This window comes from Onychostoma macrolepis, chromosome 01 (genome assembly GCF_012432095.1).
Source record: "Onychostoma macrolepis isolate SWU-2019 chromosome 01, ASM1243209v1, whole genome shotgun sequence".
NCBI classification, from domain to species: Eukaryota; Metazoa; Chordata; class Actinopteri; order Cypriniformes; family Cyprinidae; genus Onychostoma; species Onychostoma macrolepis.
In genome coordinates this window covers 20,961,742-20,977,387 of record NC_081155.1, presented here as the reverse complement: position 1 = coordinate 20,977,387, position 15,646 = coordinate 20,961,742, and the positions used below count along the sequence as shown (strand labels likewise).

The following is a 15,646-nucleotide window of genomic DNA, read 5'->3' as shown; positions in this document are numbered from 1 at the left end:
CAGCTATTGTTTGGCTTCAAAAGACCATAGAACACAAGTTGAACACAAGCTACAGTATGTTCATTCATATATTTCTTTTCTTTTCTTCTACATTTTTAGACAAACAACTGTGATCGCTCTGAAATTTTACTTATGGAAAAGGGCTGCATAAATCTTTAGAATAGTTCACTTTTTCCACAGAACAGAAGAATAAAGTCATGTTTTGCACAACTTGAAGATTAGTAAATAGCGACAACTAATTTTTAGGTGAACAACTTCTAGTTGAAAAGATTGAGACATAACAAGCATTGTGATTCAAGAGTGAGAGAATCCCCTGTCTGTGTCTGCTTACATTTTCTTCAGTTTACAGCCAGGACTTTAACAATCATCAGCAATGTTCTGCTGCACTTCAAACACATGCTCACAATATACTCCCACACGATTCTGGTTTTCTGGATCCATGAGGGAGTATCTGTGACCTAGCTGAAAGCGACCCATCCCAGCACTTCCACATGTGTCAGCGCTCTTTCTTCCAAGTGCTGGAGGATTTATCCGTCTGAGATTTAGAAGTCTTAAAAAATGTTAAACGGGTCATTCAAAGCTTAAATAAATACTGCTAAGAATCCATGTATGCCGCTGTCAGTCTACGGTTCTACAACTTTCTGGCACTAACCTAGTGAAATCTATTTTGTGACACCCCAGAAGTGGTGTCCCATTTATCCAGTAGGCTGTATTAAACTGTGTTCAAGAGCCACTGGTTTTTGAGGTTGCTCAGCACAGAGTGGTTTTGGTTGTAACTTGTGGTTTAGTCAATGCACAATAATTTTAGTGCTTAACTGGACAGGTACAGATGTATAAATCAACTGGACATTTATAGCTTTGTTTCCAGAACCAGAAGTCTATGGCCAAACGCATGCGTTCCATCAGTGGCTTTAGCTGTAAGTGATGATGGCATTACGGTTCTTGTTATCCCGTAAAAAAGAGCCCTCTAGGGCTGATTGTACATCAGATTGACTCCGATTAGAAATGATTGTGAGATTAGCATACTGGTCGGTACAGCAAACTCTAGATCAGCCATTTGGTTGTTCTGAATCTGTTTCTTCTCAGCACCGTATTCTGCAGTAGTTTGAGTCAAGCACTTTGTTCTGATGATTCAATTTAGTCTTCCATAGAGCAGAAATCACACAGGACCACTAAGCGGCAGTCACGGGAAGTTCTTCAGAGAATAGCTGTACCCTTCAAGCTTCAAACTTATTGATTGTTTCGTGTCCTGTGAAAAATAGCTCAAAGGTGGAAAGGGAGCGTTAAATTTGCCGATGTTTCTTGTCATCACGAGCGGGCCTGGCTCGGATCTGAGCAGGATGTGCAGCCGTTTCAAATCAACCTAGAACGACGTGCGCTGATGAGCAATTAGAAAACGGTTTACATCGTTGCAATCATCAGCCATTATCATAATCAACTTCAGAGTGAAGAGAGCCCTTTACCAACACCACCCTGTCCCATAAAAGAGCACTCGCTCTCACCATGAGAGGAGATTTGCCTATGTGTGTGCGAACACCCAAAATGGTCCCAAAAATAGTTGTAGTTTGGTCCGAGTCTAGTCCATCCTTCTCCTCTACATAACACCTTCGCAAATGCTCCGTGAGCCACCCACATCACTGACAGCACAGTAAATGAAAACAGCGTTTTGCTCTATTGTACTGCATTATTTACTGTCTCCTATGGGCCGTCCTGTTTAAAGTGTGATGTGGTTGAATTCTGTATGACACTGAGGCACTGAGACACGCTCCGCTCAACCTCCTGCTCTTGGGTCAAGTTCCCATTTTGGAGCATCAGTCACGCTTGCCTCATCCTGGTGGCCATATTGGAGTTACATCAGTCTCAATGGCCCCTCGTTTCGACGTAATGGCTGCTCCATGGGAAATTAAAGCTTAATTAAACATGCATGGCAACGAGACACCATTGTGCTACAATATTTGACTGCCTGTGACCTGACAGATTCATTATCTGAGAGAGTTTCTCATTTTTATGACATGCTCCTCTGTGGACGTACGGGCTCTGATAAGATCTTGGTCTGTCTGTTTAATGGTCCAGACAACATGCTGCCTGCCTGCAACAAGAATATGCATTCACTGTTTATCTCATCTACAGTTTGCACAATGGAGAGCAGGTTTAATTGCGTTTGAGTGGTTTGATGTGGACTGGGAGATATGTGTGTGAGAGAAAGAAAGAGAGAACTTCTGAGAAAAGCTCTCTATTGTTGTGTTTGACCTTAATTGGAAGTTAGCCATGTTGTGGCAGTTTTTTGCTTGGAGCAACATGAGCCTTGTGTATCTAAACACCCAAACACACGATCTTGCCCTTTGGTACTGGCATACAAAAGGTCACACTGTAATGCTACTGTTGTTGGATATACATGCAAATATATGCAAATATATAACAGCTCTCTTATTCTTACTAATCTTTCTAATCTTATGCTCACCACAACTGCATTTATATTATGTAAAATACAGTAAACACTGTAGTATTGTGAAATGATTTCATATATTTTAAAATATCTGGGGGGAAAAAGCTGATTTTCAACAGCCATTACTCCAGTCTTCACTGTGAGATTCTGTGATAATATTTTCAAGACATTTTCTCTATGGAGGAAATGTAAAATTAGGCTTAGAATATTTTCGAGATTCTCTAGAGGACTTTTATTTGTCCGCCAGGCGAAAATTGAAATGTACTACAACACGTGTACTGCAAAAACCACACAGTTCAAAGCATTGTTCATGCCTGTAGTCCAGATCGTGCACGGCGAGTTACGTGCCAAAGTTTCATACTTAGGGTTATGGATTTGTTCAAATCCTCAAACCAAAATTTAATCATGATTCTTTGCATTAGAGAGTTCCACTGATACTTTCAAGGTCTGTTTTAAATAAAAGTAATCACCCTAATAAACTCCTGTCCTCTGATCAGATAATAACATGCGTAAAGACTTAAATACATTGACAGCCTACAGCACAGATACAGTATTGAAAAGGATTTGGATGTTAGCTGGGCAAAGGCCGTTAGCGTTGTCATTGGAATTATCTTAATACTCAATAAACCAACAACAGGAAGATTAGCGTGACTGACACACCGCATATGTTTATAATGAGAGGATTTGCACCTTGGCTATTGTTTGCTTGTCAGGAGAGCAATTAAACACCACAGGCCCAGAGACACTATGACGGCCTGTCTCTGCAGAAGGAGCCAAGTGTATTTTCCTAACTCAGGTTTAGCACAGTCTGCGTACAACAGGGGGCCTCCTTCACAATGACATGTTTCCTAGTCATGGTGGAGGACAGCATTTGCTAGCAAATACAAGACCCCTTCATGCACTCAGCACCATTATTATTATTATTACAACTTTGAATGGGCAAATTTGGAAAAGTAATTTGAAGGATGTAGAGTGTCGTGTTTACTAATTGCTGTGTGTCAATATGCCATTAACTCTGTGTCGGTGCCAAAGAGCTGTTTGGATAAACTTAAATGGAATCATCTACTCACTAATCAAGAGTGGCTGTTTGGTGTTAAATGCCGGTTTGAAAATGAGTCGCTAACTGTGAGTAGCATTTTTCACTCTGAGGGGCACTGTTCCCACTCATAGACGTGACAGTTCCCACTGCTTTGCACTGCACATGTCTGTCATTCTATTGTTGTGCAGCAGTCTGATAGTGAGTTTCAAGTGGATCACGCAGTGAAGAGAATTTTTTCAATGTGCATCAAATGGATGTGGCGTTCATAAACACTCAACAGGTGCTGTAGATTGTGTTTAACACATAGACATGCAGACATCCACAAAAGCTATCTCACTCGACTGGCAGTAAATGGCCTTGTGCTTCAGGCCTCAGATTTTGTAAAGGGTCTCACAGTTATGGATAAGTGTCATGTTCCCACAGGCAAAAATGGCTGAAATAGACACTGACATTTCTTAGAGAACTCGAGATCCAATCCTCAGCATCTCCACGAACCAATGCCTAAGAGTGAGGATAACTGAATGATTAAGTCAAGTCTTAGTCTTATGTCACTAGTCCAAGTTAAGTCTTAAAGGGATACTCCACCCCAAAATGAAGATTTTGTCATTAATCACTTACCCCCATGTCATTCCACACCCGTAAAAGCTTAGTTCGTCCTCGGAACACAATTTAAGATATTTTGGATGAAAACCGGGAGGCTTGTGACTGTCCCATTGACTGCCAAGTAAATTACACTGTCAAGGCACAGAAAATTATAAAAAAAACATAGTCAAAATAGTCCATCTGCCATCAGTGGATCAATCTGAATTTTATGAAGCGACGAGGATACTTTTTGCGCTACGCTGACACAGAGAGACAGAGAGGAGACGAGTTGTTGAATAAATGTCATTATTTTTATTTTCTTTGCGTACAAAAAGTATTCTAATTTACTTGGCAGTCAATGGGACAGTCACAAGCCTCCCGGTTTTCATCCAAAATATCTTAAATTGTGTTCCGAGGACGAACTAAGCTTTTACGGGTTTGGAACGACATGGGGGTAAGTGATTAATGACAAAATTTTCATTTTGGAGTGGAGTATCCCTTTAAATCCCTTTTGTTAATAATTCTCTGTAATTAGTGGTTTGGTATTATGAACCGTCTTCTAGAACAATTTATTTATTTATTAAAGATATTTCTAGGTTTTTTTTCTTGTTTACTTGTATTATAAATCCTCTTCTAGGACAATTTATTTATTTATATGTTGGATATTCTTAGGGATTTTCTTGTTCATTAATATTTGTCTCAAAAAATGTCTTACTTGGAAAAATAAAATAATTAAATAAACATTTCATCTTTAATACCTAGTGAAAAATAAATATACTAAAATGTATTTGAAATACATTTATTTCATGCTAAATATACTACAAATACATTTACATATTTATATACTTAATAGAAATGCCCTGCAATTGTACTTTTAGTATACTAAACTGGTATACTTAAAGTCTGCTAAATTGAAACAAATCATTTTGTACTTAATGCACTTTGTGCAAAAGTGGTGCAGAAGTCCAACTATGGATATACTGAAGTATATTTGAATGTACTAAAGTGTGACTATTGCAAGTATACTTCAGGTACACTTTTAACACACTTTTTATATGTGTTCTTCAAAGATCATACGATCCTCATCAATAGTGACATTAAAACAAATTGTAGGCTTAATATTGAGAAATGTGCATTGTGCACAAGTAGTACTCCCAATAAATTGTGATAATTATTTTTATATCAATAAGTCTCGAGTGATATGTCATTAAATCTTTTAATACATTTGAACTATATGAAATAATTGTATTTTAAATATATTGCTTTTTCTTTTTTCTTTTTTTTACTAGGGATACCATGTACTTACCTTTAGTAGTTTATTCATAATCCACTTCATGACTTAAAAAAATGAAACAAAAACAAACTCACGGAATAACTTTTATTTTTTATTTTTTATTTTTTTTGTAAATGCCACTTAATATGAAATATCTCTTCATTCTCTCAGTACATGAATGGATAACTGTGCTAACTGGGATTTGTTTTCATGCAATATTCAGAGAAAACTTCTTCTTGAAGACTTCATTGAACAGATTCATAAGCACTGCACGTCGTTGCACTTGTAACAGTGTTTTATCTGAAACACTATGTGTTCTTTAATGTTTCTTAATAGTAAATGCTCAGGCAGTATGCACTTTGAAACTATCGAAAGTGTGTTAACGCTGTTCTTCCACTGTATCCTAAGGGAAGGAATGCTCTTTTTAAGACGATGGAATCCTGACAGACTTCCCTTGCTCTCTCCCTGTAGAACTGAGGCCTCTAGAGTGGGATGACTTCATTAAACGGGCACTAGAGGACTGGGTTAATCCCATTGCCTCCGGAGAGAGACTGCACCTGGTTACCCTTCAGCATTCGAGGGAATGTATGCTAACCATAGCTAACATTTCCCCCCTTATGCACACACACACACACACACAGGCCTGTGTACACACAGTTCGACATAGTCAGCGGAGTCGGTTTGCAAAGAGGGATCAGATTATTTCCTGTTTCCATCCGACATGTTGTCAATTACGGCCCGGCGCCCAGCCTAACAGGACACTTTAGCGTTACCAGCAAATGACCTTACACTGTTCAAACAATTAGCCCAAAGAAAACATTGTCCTCATTGATTTATCGGCCGTCCTAACGGAGAATTCTCCGAGTGGGGAGAGAGGAATGTCTCTCTGTTCATGCCGCCATCATCTGGAAGCCTTTCCGCATAGGGTTCACAGGAGAGCCATGGCGGTGACAGGTCTATTTAGCACCGAACTCGCCATCAACCAGCAACTAGCACTTACTAAGGGATGTGTGCTTACAATCAACAGGACTCTGATTTTTTTATGATAGTGATTTCTATCTTGGAATCTGAGAGAGAGAGAGAACAAAAGTTCACTGGCAGTGAATAAAAGCCTAAAAGTCCTTAGAGTTAAAAGACTGTATATCTTCAAGGATAATGCTTTATATCCGTAGCAGTTAGGGTTTCTTCCCAGAGCCATGGACTTTGTTCCTCTCATGTGTTTGTGCACAATTCCCAGCACTCAGGGCCAGAACTCTGGACCCCCACCTTTCGACGCACGCCATTTTTCACACAAAGGCTGTTTTTCTGCGCCAATACCCACGTCTTTGGAACTTTTTTTTTAAAAAGCACTATACTGATCGATCAGCATCATTTTTACTCTAAAAGATAAGAAGAGAAGAGACATAGAGAGTGTGAAATAAAAAAGAGTGTCTACTCATCTTGTGACAAAGTACTCTGAGCATCTTACATGGTGTTAATCAACAGCCATAGAGCTGGCTGTCACTCACAAAAACCATGAGGCAAGCCAATCAATATCAGCATCCAGCACTGCTTTCACCGACTGAGCTCAACTTTTGTAACTGCTACTGCAGTGCTTGTGTTGACCAGAGAGCCCCGTTCATTGGCCTGGCACACTCACCGTATTTCACAATTAAACTAACGGCCATAAAGCCAGTTAGACCCCAGAGACATGTGCTCTACAGTACAGATCTCAAACAATCCACCGTTTCCACCAACGAACATTGGCGCGAAATGAAAGATCCGTTTTTTTCCGCCTGCCTGCCGATAACCAAAGATGCCCAGCAGTAATAAAAGACTGCAAATAAATGGCTACCAACTAAAGTGTTTGTTTTCTCACACGTGTGTAGTTTTAATCTTCACTGGATCTGGTCCTAGCTGTGGGCTTTGCCAAATTAAAGCGACAACATCTTTGGCTTTGATTCTAGCAATTTGATATGTGGTGATTTTCATGTTCCTTGGGGCATTGTTTTGTGATATTGTTCCTGTTTTATCTCTATTAGAGCTTCTGATGTTCTCTTGCCTCATTTCAAAGCTTTTTTTTATGTAAATGGGTGGGTTTGTGTATGTGCTTGTTTTGGGCACCATACAATAGTGAACGTCCCAAAAACAAACGGATATGAAATATCCAGTCATTGATTTCTCATCTCCAGCACGTCAAAAATGCAAATGAAACATCTGTATCATTTTGAAGATTTGCTCTGGTCCTTTAACACAATACCCACATGCACCCTGTAGTGATTAGCACTGCATCCGCCTCTCTCATCCATCCATGTTGGAAGCAGCCTGGTCGTGTCGGCAGCGAGGTCCAGGCTTGAAGGCGCTGCACTCTGAATGTGTGGATTTGTCAGAGTTTAATGAGAGTCCTCCCTGTGCTCCACCACAGCCTCCTGTGCTGTTGACATTTGTCCACCCACCTGTGTCTGGGTTTTAATGACCCTTAGCATGTCAAGCAAGTGATTTTCACTTGCGCGGAGGCATACGTGGGACATTTTGTCGAGAATTGTGTCCTCAAAGTGGATTGAGTCTTCACGCTTTATATTTAGGTGTGAAAGGCGAGCCAGGTGTCTCCTCTCGCAGACTGTGTGTGGCTCTGTGTTGGTGGATGCGGGGTCTTTGACGTTGTTCATTTGTGCTAGCTGCTCTTACATTAGTTTCCAACATTTCTTTTTTCCAGTCCCTCTGCCATGTTTTTGGACATGACTAAGGCATGTCGGGTGAGAGGCATGTTTTCCATTATGCTTAGCTGACGGAGTGACTGAACTTGCCCTCCACCCCCAAGTAATGGACCAGGCATCTAGTTCTCCCTCTTAGTCTGCATTGCAGTCCAGCTTGCATAGATGTTTCACTGTTTATTTTCTTAATACAGATAAGCCTTTAAGGAGCATGTTCCCTAGTGAACAGAATGCCAGTCTACATTTTCTGTACACACGCTAAACAGAATGCTAAATCACCTCGCAAAAAACGACTGTATTGATCACTGTATACACACACTGGAAAATCACACTCTCGCACAGGCTCATTATTTCTGGATACTGTGTTAGTCATTGTGTGGGAAATGGGTTTTAAGTATCTGTGCACTTCAAAGAATTGCAAATAGCTTGTGATTTGTGTCTCACCTCATTTGCTCTTAGTGTTTGCATTAATATAATGCAGCTCTGTCATGCTGTTCGTGATCCGCTTTAATCTACGTGAATCTGTGCATAGGATTCCATGCTTCACTTGGAGTTTATGGCAGATAGCTGTATCAGTGATTTGAAAGTGGCAAAGATTGATGTTGATTGGACAAAAGGCTCTAAACAGAACATTTTGAGTCTGGTATGGAATATCTGTTCTGCCTGGAATATTATAAACGGATGAGTTCTCACTGATTTTGCAATAGATGGCCAAAAATCAAATGGAAATATATTTGACTTAACGATTCCTGAAATTAAATTTAAAAAAAATAAAGCTTATTGCCAATTCTAAATATTGTAAAAAAAAAATAAATAAATAAAAATACAGTTCTGAGTAGTGGTTTGAGAAGCAGTTTTTATTTTTTTAGAAACAGAGAAAGAGAGTATTTATTTTAAGTGATGTGTGCTTCCCCGCTTTGACAACAAGCAACAGCCCCCAGTGGTGTGTGTTTGTCTTGTCACATTTTCTTGTCTTTCTTACCTTTAAAACCAGTGAGATATTCTCAGTTCTGAATGTGTGTAATTACGTAATTGGTAGTGTACTTTAAATACTGTATACTTAGAATCTGAAGGCTGGCTGTGTTCACACATACGTGTGTGGGTTTGGATGTGTGTGTGTGTGTGTGTGTGTGTGTGTGTGTGATTTAGGGCAATGCTCTGCCTTTGAGTTATGACTCTAGATTTGTGTCATCTGTGTATATACTGTCTGTGTGTGCTAGGGGAATGTTTCTTTCTCTGAGGGTAACTCACAGACCAAATTAGCTCTGTGTATCTTGTGGCATTCAGCTTAATAAATAGGAAGGAAAACACATTTATAGTCATCATTGTCCCAAGTTCTGGTTTACATAAAATGTCATACAAAAAAGACAGCGTTGAGCTGTTTAACCCAAGCATCTGTTTCATGTTGTCCACTGACTGAGTATGGTTTAATATCAGTTGTCATTCAATATGGCTTTTGCACCATCATATGGGCGAATCTCACGAAACCTGCCAATTACACATCCAGTCCAAATTTAAAAGAAAACAAAATTAAGAAAATCTATATTTACATTTTGTACTTTAAGAAACTGAAGACTATTTAGGACCAGATGTGTAATGTTTTGTAAAGATGTGTTCATTATAACTCCTAAATTTTCCTTAGCATAATGCAAAAGTGTCATGTACATTATGGTGCTGTGAGTAAATAAATGGTAAAGTATTTATACATAATGGTAGTTTGTCTTGCAGTTAATTTATGATGATTTTGATAAAGTAAATGACAAACTAATTTAAAAAGTGTTTGGATTCAGCACTGTGAGGACAAATTGTAATTATCTATACAGTATTTTATTTATATTAATTTGATTTCATTTAATTATATTTTATTATAAAATAACATTTCGTCAGATTCACCCATATAGATGCACTCCTCCAGGCTTGCTTAAATTTATCATTTTGTTCTCGGTTATGGACTGCTAATAATTGGCTTGTGTGCTAGTGCTGTATTTCTCTGTATTTTAGTGCTCTCTCTCTCTCTCTCTCTCGCCGCTTTTAATAAAGAATTAGACTCCCTCCCTATTCTATTATAATGAGGAACCCTCTTTCTCCCAACTCAGTAGTCTGTTTACAGTCCATTGTGCTAATTTGCTTTTGTGTGTGCGCGCCAATGATTTTGCATGTTGTGTTCATACAAAATAATTTTTTGAATTAATGGGAAGGCTTGAGATGAGTTCAAATGTTAACTGTTCTTTTGTTTGGCCACAGCTAAATCATTTGGCAATTTTCCAGTTTGCATATGATAGAAATCATGCACTGTGGCCAGTAATTTATTGTGCTTTCTCTATATTTGTCTTTCCCTCTCATGCATCCCCCCCCCCCTTTTCTTCGGCATATTTGTTGTCTCTCACATGCGTATCTACTCCGGTGTGTACAAAAGTGCTTACCGTTGAGATATTTCAGACGTTCCCTTGGTTTGTGATGCATCACCAGAGCGGGGCGCAGCTGCAGTGCACACTACACACTGTAGTGCCAGAGTGAGACAGGACTATCGATCACTCTCACACTCTCTATACATCCAGATGAGATGTACGGTGACACACACGGTAGTTGTGAGAATGTTTCTTCCTGCCTCTAGCTGCAAATAGGCCCCGTGTAAAGTGAGACTGAGTGAATAGGTGACGGTAGCCTCTGTGCGTTCAGGTTACCCTGTGTTTGTGTGTCCAGGACTGGATGTATGGGGGGATTTAGTCAGGTCGCACACACCCGCTCCATCTTACTGTCAGCTTGACCTCCCAGCTGTGTCCTATCACATCCCTGGCTGAGGCCGCTAAAGTGTGTGTGCGTGTGCGTGCGTGTGTGTGTGTGTGTGTGTGTGTGAGAGTGTTTGTGTTAGCAGAAATGTGCTTCTCTAGCTAGCGGTAGAGAATTAAATCTGCCTAAATTCACTAAATGGTGGTATTAGTTCAGAACACTTCAGAGAGACACACATAAGCTCTGTTCCAAAAACCTAGTGAGCTTCCTCCTCATAGGCACGTTTCCGACCCGAAGGCTTCAAAAGAATGTTCATTTTAATGCAGCATCACGTGTTCATCAAAGAGAATGAATTACAATAAGCTTATTGAAAAAAAAAGATCCAAAGAAGGTGAAATGTTATTTTTCTATATTACAAACATAATTAAATACTGAAAAGAATCGACAAGAAATGTTATAAAATATTATTTTACTCAAAATGTACGTGTTCTATGTATATTCTCGTCACATCGCTTGTACTGAAATTGATTGTGAATCGAGTCACAACACAGAGTTTTTGCCTATGTAGAGCATTTCAGATCAATCACTTTTTACGTTTTTGTTCCACACAAGACTATGTAGGCAGTGAGGCTCACTAGGTTTTGTAGCAGAGCTATTGTGGGACGCACATGACAGCATGTGGTAGACAAAGAGAGACAAAGAGAATACAGCTTTAGGACTAGCGATATGTCCATTAGCTCTGTTCTGAAGTACTGTAGACTGATGTTAATATCCAGTGAACAGCACAGCGGCTCTGTAAAGCCTTTTTGTACAAGGAGGCATAATGGAAATCTAACACACAACCATCAGTCACATCAGGCCGTGTGAATTCAGGTCGAATACCTGGTGACCAAGAACTAAGAAATTGGTCCAGTCATTCAGAAACAATTTATTTTTCTTGGATCACCAAGTCATGGCCTAATGACGGTCAACATAGTATAATGAGTAATACAAATAACATTTATTTATTTATTTTTTTTAATTAATAGTTGATAAATACATAAATGCGTATAGAAATTGTATATACAATATAAATGCATACCATTTAAAATAAAGCATTGTACAGAAATTTAAAATCAAGCAGCAATGGAGGATAATGATTCACAATAAATCAATATGAGGAATGTCTATTGCCACTCATAAATCTGTAAATTGTACACAAGATGCTAATAATAATGTATTAACATGCATCAAAACATCAAGTAATTTATCATTTAAATACATTTCATTTAATATTATAATTCAATATTTTTATTTAAATAGTTATCGATTAACTGTTTCATTTGAATGTTTATAATATTATCCCATTAATATTGCAAATGTTATGTGCATTGTGTGTGTGTGTGTGTGTGTGTGTATATGTATATGTGTGTATATATATATATATATATATATATATATATATATATATGTATATTATCTAAAACTATTTTTAACATTTTATTAAACTGTATAAACTGTAATATTCTTTAATATTTTGCCATAATTGCAGCATTTTATATTATGGGTTTATATTTGTTTTAGAATGAAAAAAAAAGTGGAAAAATAAGTTGCGTTTGCAGATGTGCATCAGGGACTCGGTGTGTTTTCCTCTGTTTTAGTGAGTGCAGCCTATCACAATATTATGTGTCCTTTCTCTCTCATTTACACACACACTTTGTCTCCAGATAAATCCCAAGCCTGCCAGACTCTCTCAGTTTAACTCCAAACCAAGTGTCAACACAAAATCCTTCAGGGAAGCTTTCTAACACATACACATGCACACATTTCTCCAAACATCACAATACAAAAGAAGCAGCTATTCTCTCGTTGTCAAAACGAAGTAAAATCCTCTCTTTCATCCATACGCACCGACCTATAGACGAGAGGCAGCGGGGAGCGAAGGAACGTGGGAGACGCAGCGGCAGAGGAGAAAAAGACTGAAAGGGAGACGGAGATAAAGGGCTCAGTTCGGCGGTTCGGCACACGGCAGGGGTGAGGCATCGTGGACCCAGGAGCTCGGCACTGTCGCTTGAGACGGCCCAGATGTGTCAGGCTCCTGCGTCTGAGAGATTTCCATCTCTTTGGCCCGTGGATCCCAGCCCAGCGGGAGGACTCCCAACCAACCATTCGACTGCTCCCTCTACATTATTCAGCTGACATAACCCCAAGGAAGATGGCGAGGGCAAGAGGAGGCGCAAATCTACATGTATGAAATCGAAAAAAGCCCGTTTTAGCTCGTCGACGAATGGAATCGGCAAAATGATGCACCACTGTGAAGCACTCCTGCAGATATTTTTATCCATTCCGAATTTTCACACTCGCAAGCCCTCTTATTCTGTCAGAATGTGCTTCTCCTTCATGAAAGAAGTTTTTATTGTGCGTGTGTGTGTGTTGTGAATGTGTGCGTGTGCCCCTGCTGCGCTGTGATCTGCCTGTATTGAAATAGCTCTGTATCATGACCTACATTCCTCAGCTGGGGGGCTGACACTGAGGGAGGGAGCGACGGATAGGGTGAAGGTAAAAAAGAAAACACTCTGATGAGTCGAACCTGTCTTGGAGCTCGCTTTTTGATGTATTCGGGTGGACACGCGACAGAACGTTCCTTGTTGACGTCCTTTCTTATTTTATTTTCTTTTTTCTTTTTGCAGCTGTGGCATCTTAAACCACATGCGCCGCTTGTTTGTTGTGTTGTTTATTTGTTTGTCAGGATTATGTAAGGCTCTTCAATGAGGTGAAGGGAAAGAGGGCACAACTCAAGGGAGTCGTCTTAGCCCAGGCTTGCCGCCGCCACATCACCCTCTGCTGTCTCAGGCCGCAAACATCATAACGGCCAGCTTAGCGCTGGGTGCTTATCTCAGAGGTTTTTCGGTCTCTCTCTCTCTTTAGATTTTGATGTATGTAGAGAGCCAGCAGCCTTTGGAGTGTTTGTTTGTAGAAGCGGGATTATTTTCCGTCAGGAAGGTGAGTGCCCGGGTTTGTTGACGTTTAAGCTTTGCTCGCGGGCTCGGGGCTCCGTGGAACTCAACTCGGTGAATTTGGAGTGTGTGATCCGCTTGTTTGGATGTTTTCAATTGTACAAATCTTTGCTACCATCGTCTGCAAATGTAAATGTCAGATCTGAAATTGGATTTTTATTCTCTCTTCTCATAGCTATGGAAGCCAGTTTCCGCTTCAGAGTAATATAAAAATTAAAATAAAAAGATAAAATAAAATAATTAAAGAACAGACCTCATTACACAAGAATAAATCATGGATTTTATATCTCTTAATTGCAATTTTACATCTCACGTTTCTGACTTAATTACCTGTGATTGTGATTTCACATCTAGCAATGAGGCTTTATCTCATAATTGTGAATTTTTGTTTTCTCAAAGTTTTCTCAACCTTATATCTCAAAGTATAATTTATATCTTAAAATTCTTGAACTGTGAGATTACAGTTCTCACTTTGTCTGTGTATTGTATGTATTTTGTATTGTAATTGTAACTTCATATCACAAAAAAAAAGACTTTTTCTTGATATTGTGATTTTTATCTCAGTGACTGCATCTCACAATTCTTACTTTATCTTAATTGAGATTTTATTTTTATCATTTTGAATTAATCTCTTAATATGTTACAATTGTGGCTTTATTTATTGATAGTGCAATTTTATCTCACTATTCTTTATATCTCAATTTTGATTTAGTTTTTATTATTTTGACTTTAATTACAATTACATTTTCTTGACATTGCAACTATATCACATTAGATTATTTCTTGATATTGTGATATATCTCACAGTGTGACTTTATACCTCACAATTTTTACTTTATATCTTATCTTTACTTTTTTTACTTTTTATTTGATTTTATCTTAACTTGACTTAACACACAGTTACCACTTTTTTGTAATTGCAACTTAATATCTCACAATTGTGATTCAACTTTTTGTTTATAATTGCAACTTTATATCTCACAATTGTGACTTTATTATTTAATATTGCAATTTTATCTCACAATTCCTAATATCTTCATTGTGATTTTATTATTGTGACTTCATGTTTTGCATTACAATCTTTTCCGTAATTGCAACTTTATATCTCACAATATGACTATTTGATTATATTAATCTTTCTCACACTCATCTGTTGTATTTATTTACTCTGAGGCAGAAAATGGGCTTCAGCGAGCAATGTGGAAAGGTATGACTTCAGCACACCGCGCAGTGATGGTAGCTGAATCACAGCCACCTGACAGGCAACAGGCTGATTAAAAATATCCGATGAGCGCTTCCTCAGAGAAGTGAAGAGTGTAGCCCGCAGTGACTGGAAACTGTTGACACCATGTGATACCAAGTAATGTGAAGAGACAGGAAGCTGCCTGTGACTCCTGTCATAGGACGAATATCCCCTTTGCTATGGGTGTGTGAGTTTGTGTGATTTTAAAATGGATGAATTGTTTTCTCAGGTGCGGGTAAGTGTCTTGGCAGGTTTGCTGTCTATAACAAACCATTCCAGTAAGTTCTGTAACACATGCATAACACCGTGGTGACGTGTAGCTTTAGCATTAAAAGCCAAATAAGCATAACAGGCCCTCTCCTCTTGAGTGTATTCACCTGCTTCGTGGGTAAATAAACCATAAGCTGTAAACATCACAAAATTACTTTTTCCAGCTGCATGTTTGAAATGGTAGAACTTCTTCTCTCTTTATTTAATGTATGGAAAGAGTAAACATTCAATGCCCTCACATATCAAGTTATTCTGTCTTTGTATGGTTTGAATTACATATTTACATGCATTTGTCAAAACATCAGGTCACAATGCATAAAACATTTGTCTTTTTTTCCAGCTGCAAAGGTTTTCTACTGCAATCTGTAGGCTTG

General features: G+C 38.7%; 1 protein-coding gene across 17 annotated transcripts in view; it reads left to right on the top strand.

Annotated features, from left to right (window-relative positions):
• The window catches only part of LOC131547855 (teneurin-3), a 642,274-nt gene that overhangs the window by 398,565 nt on the left and 228,063 nt on the right, over positions 1-15,646 (top strand). The gene's annotated exons all lie outside the window — the stretch shown is intronic.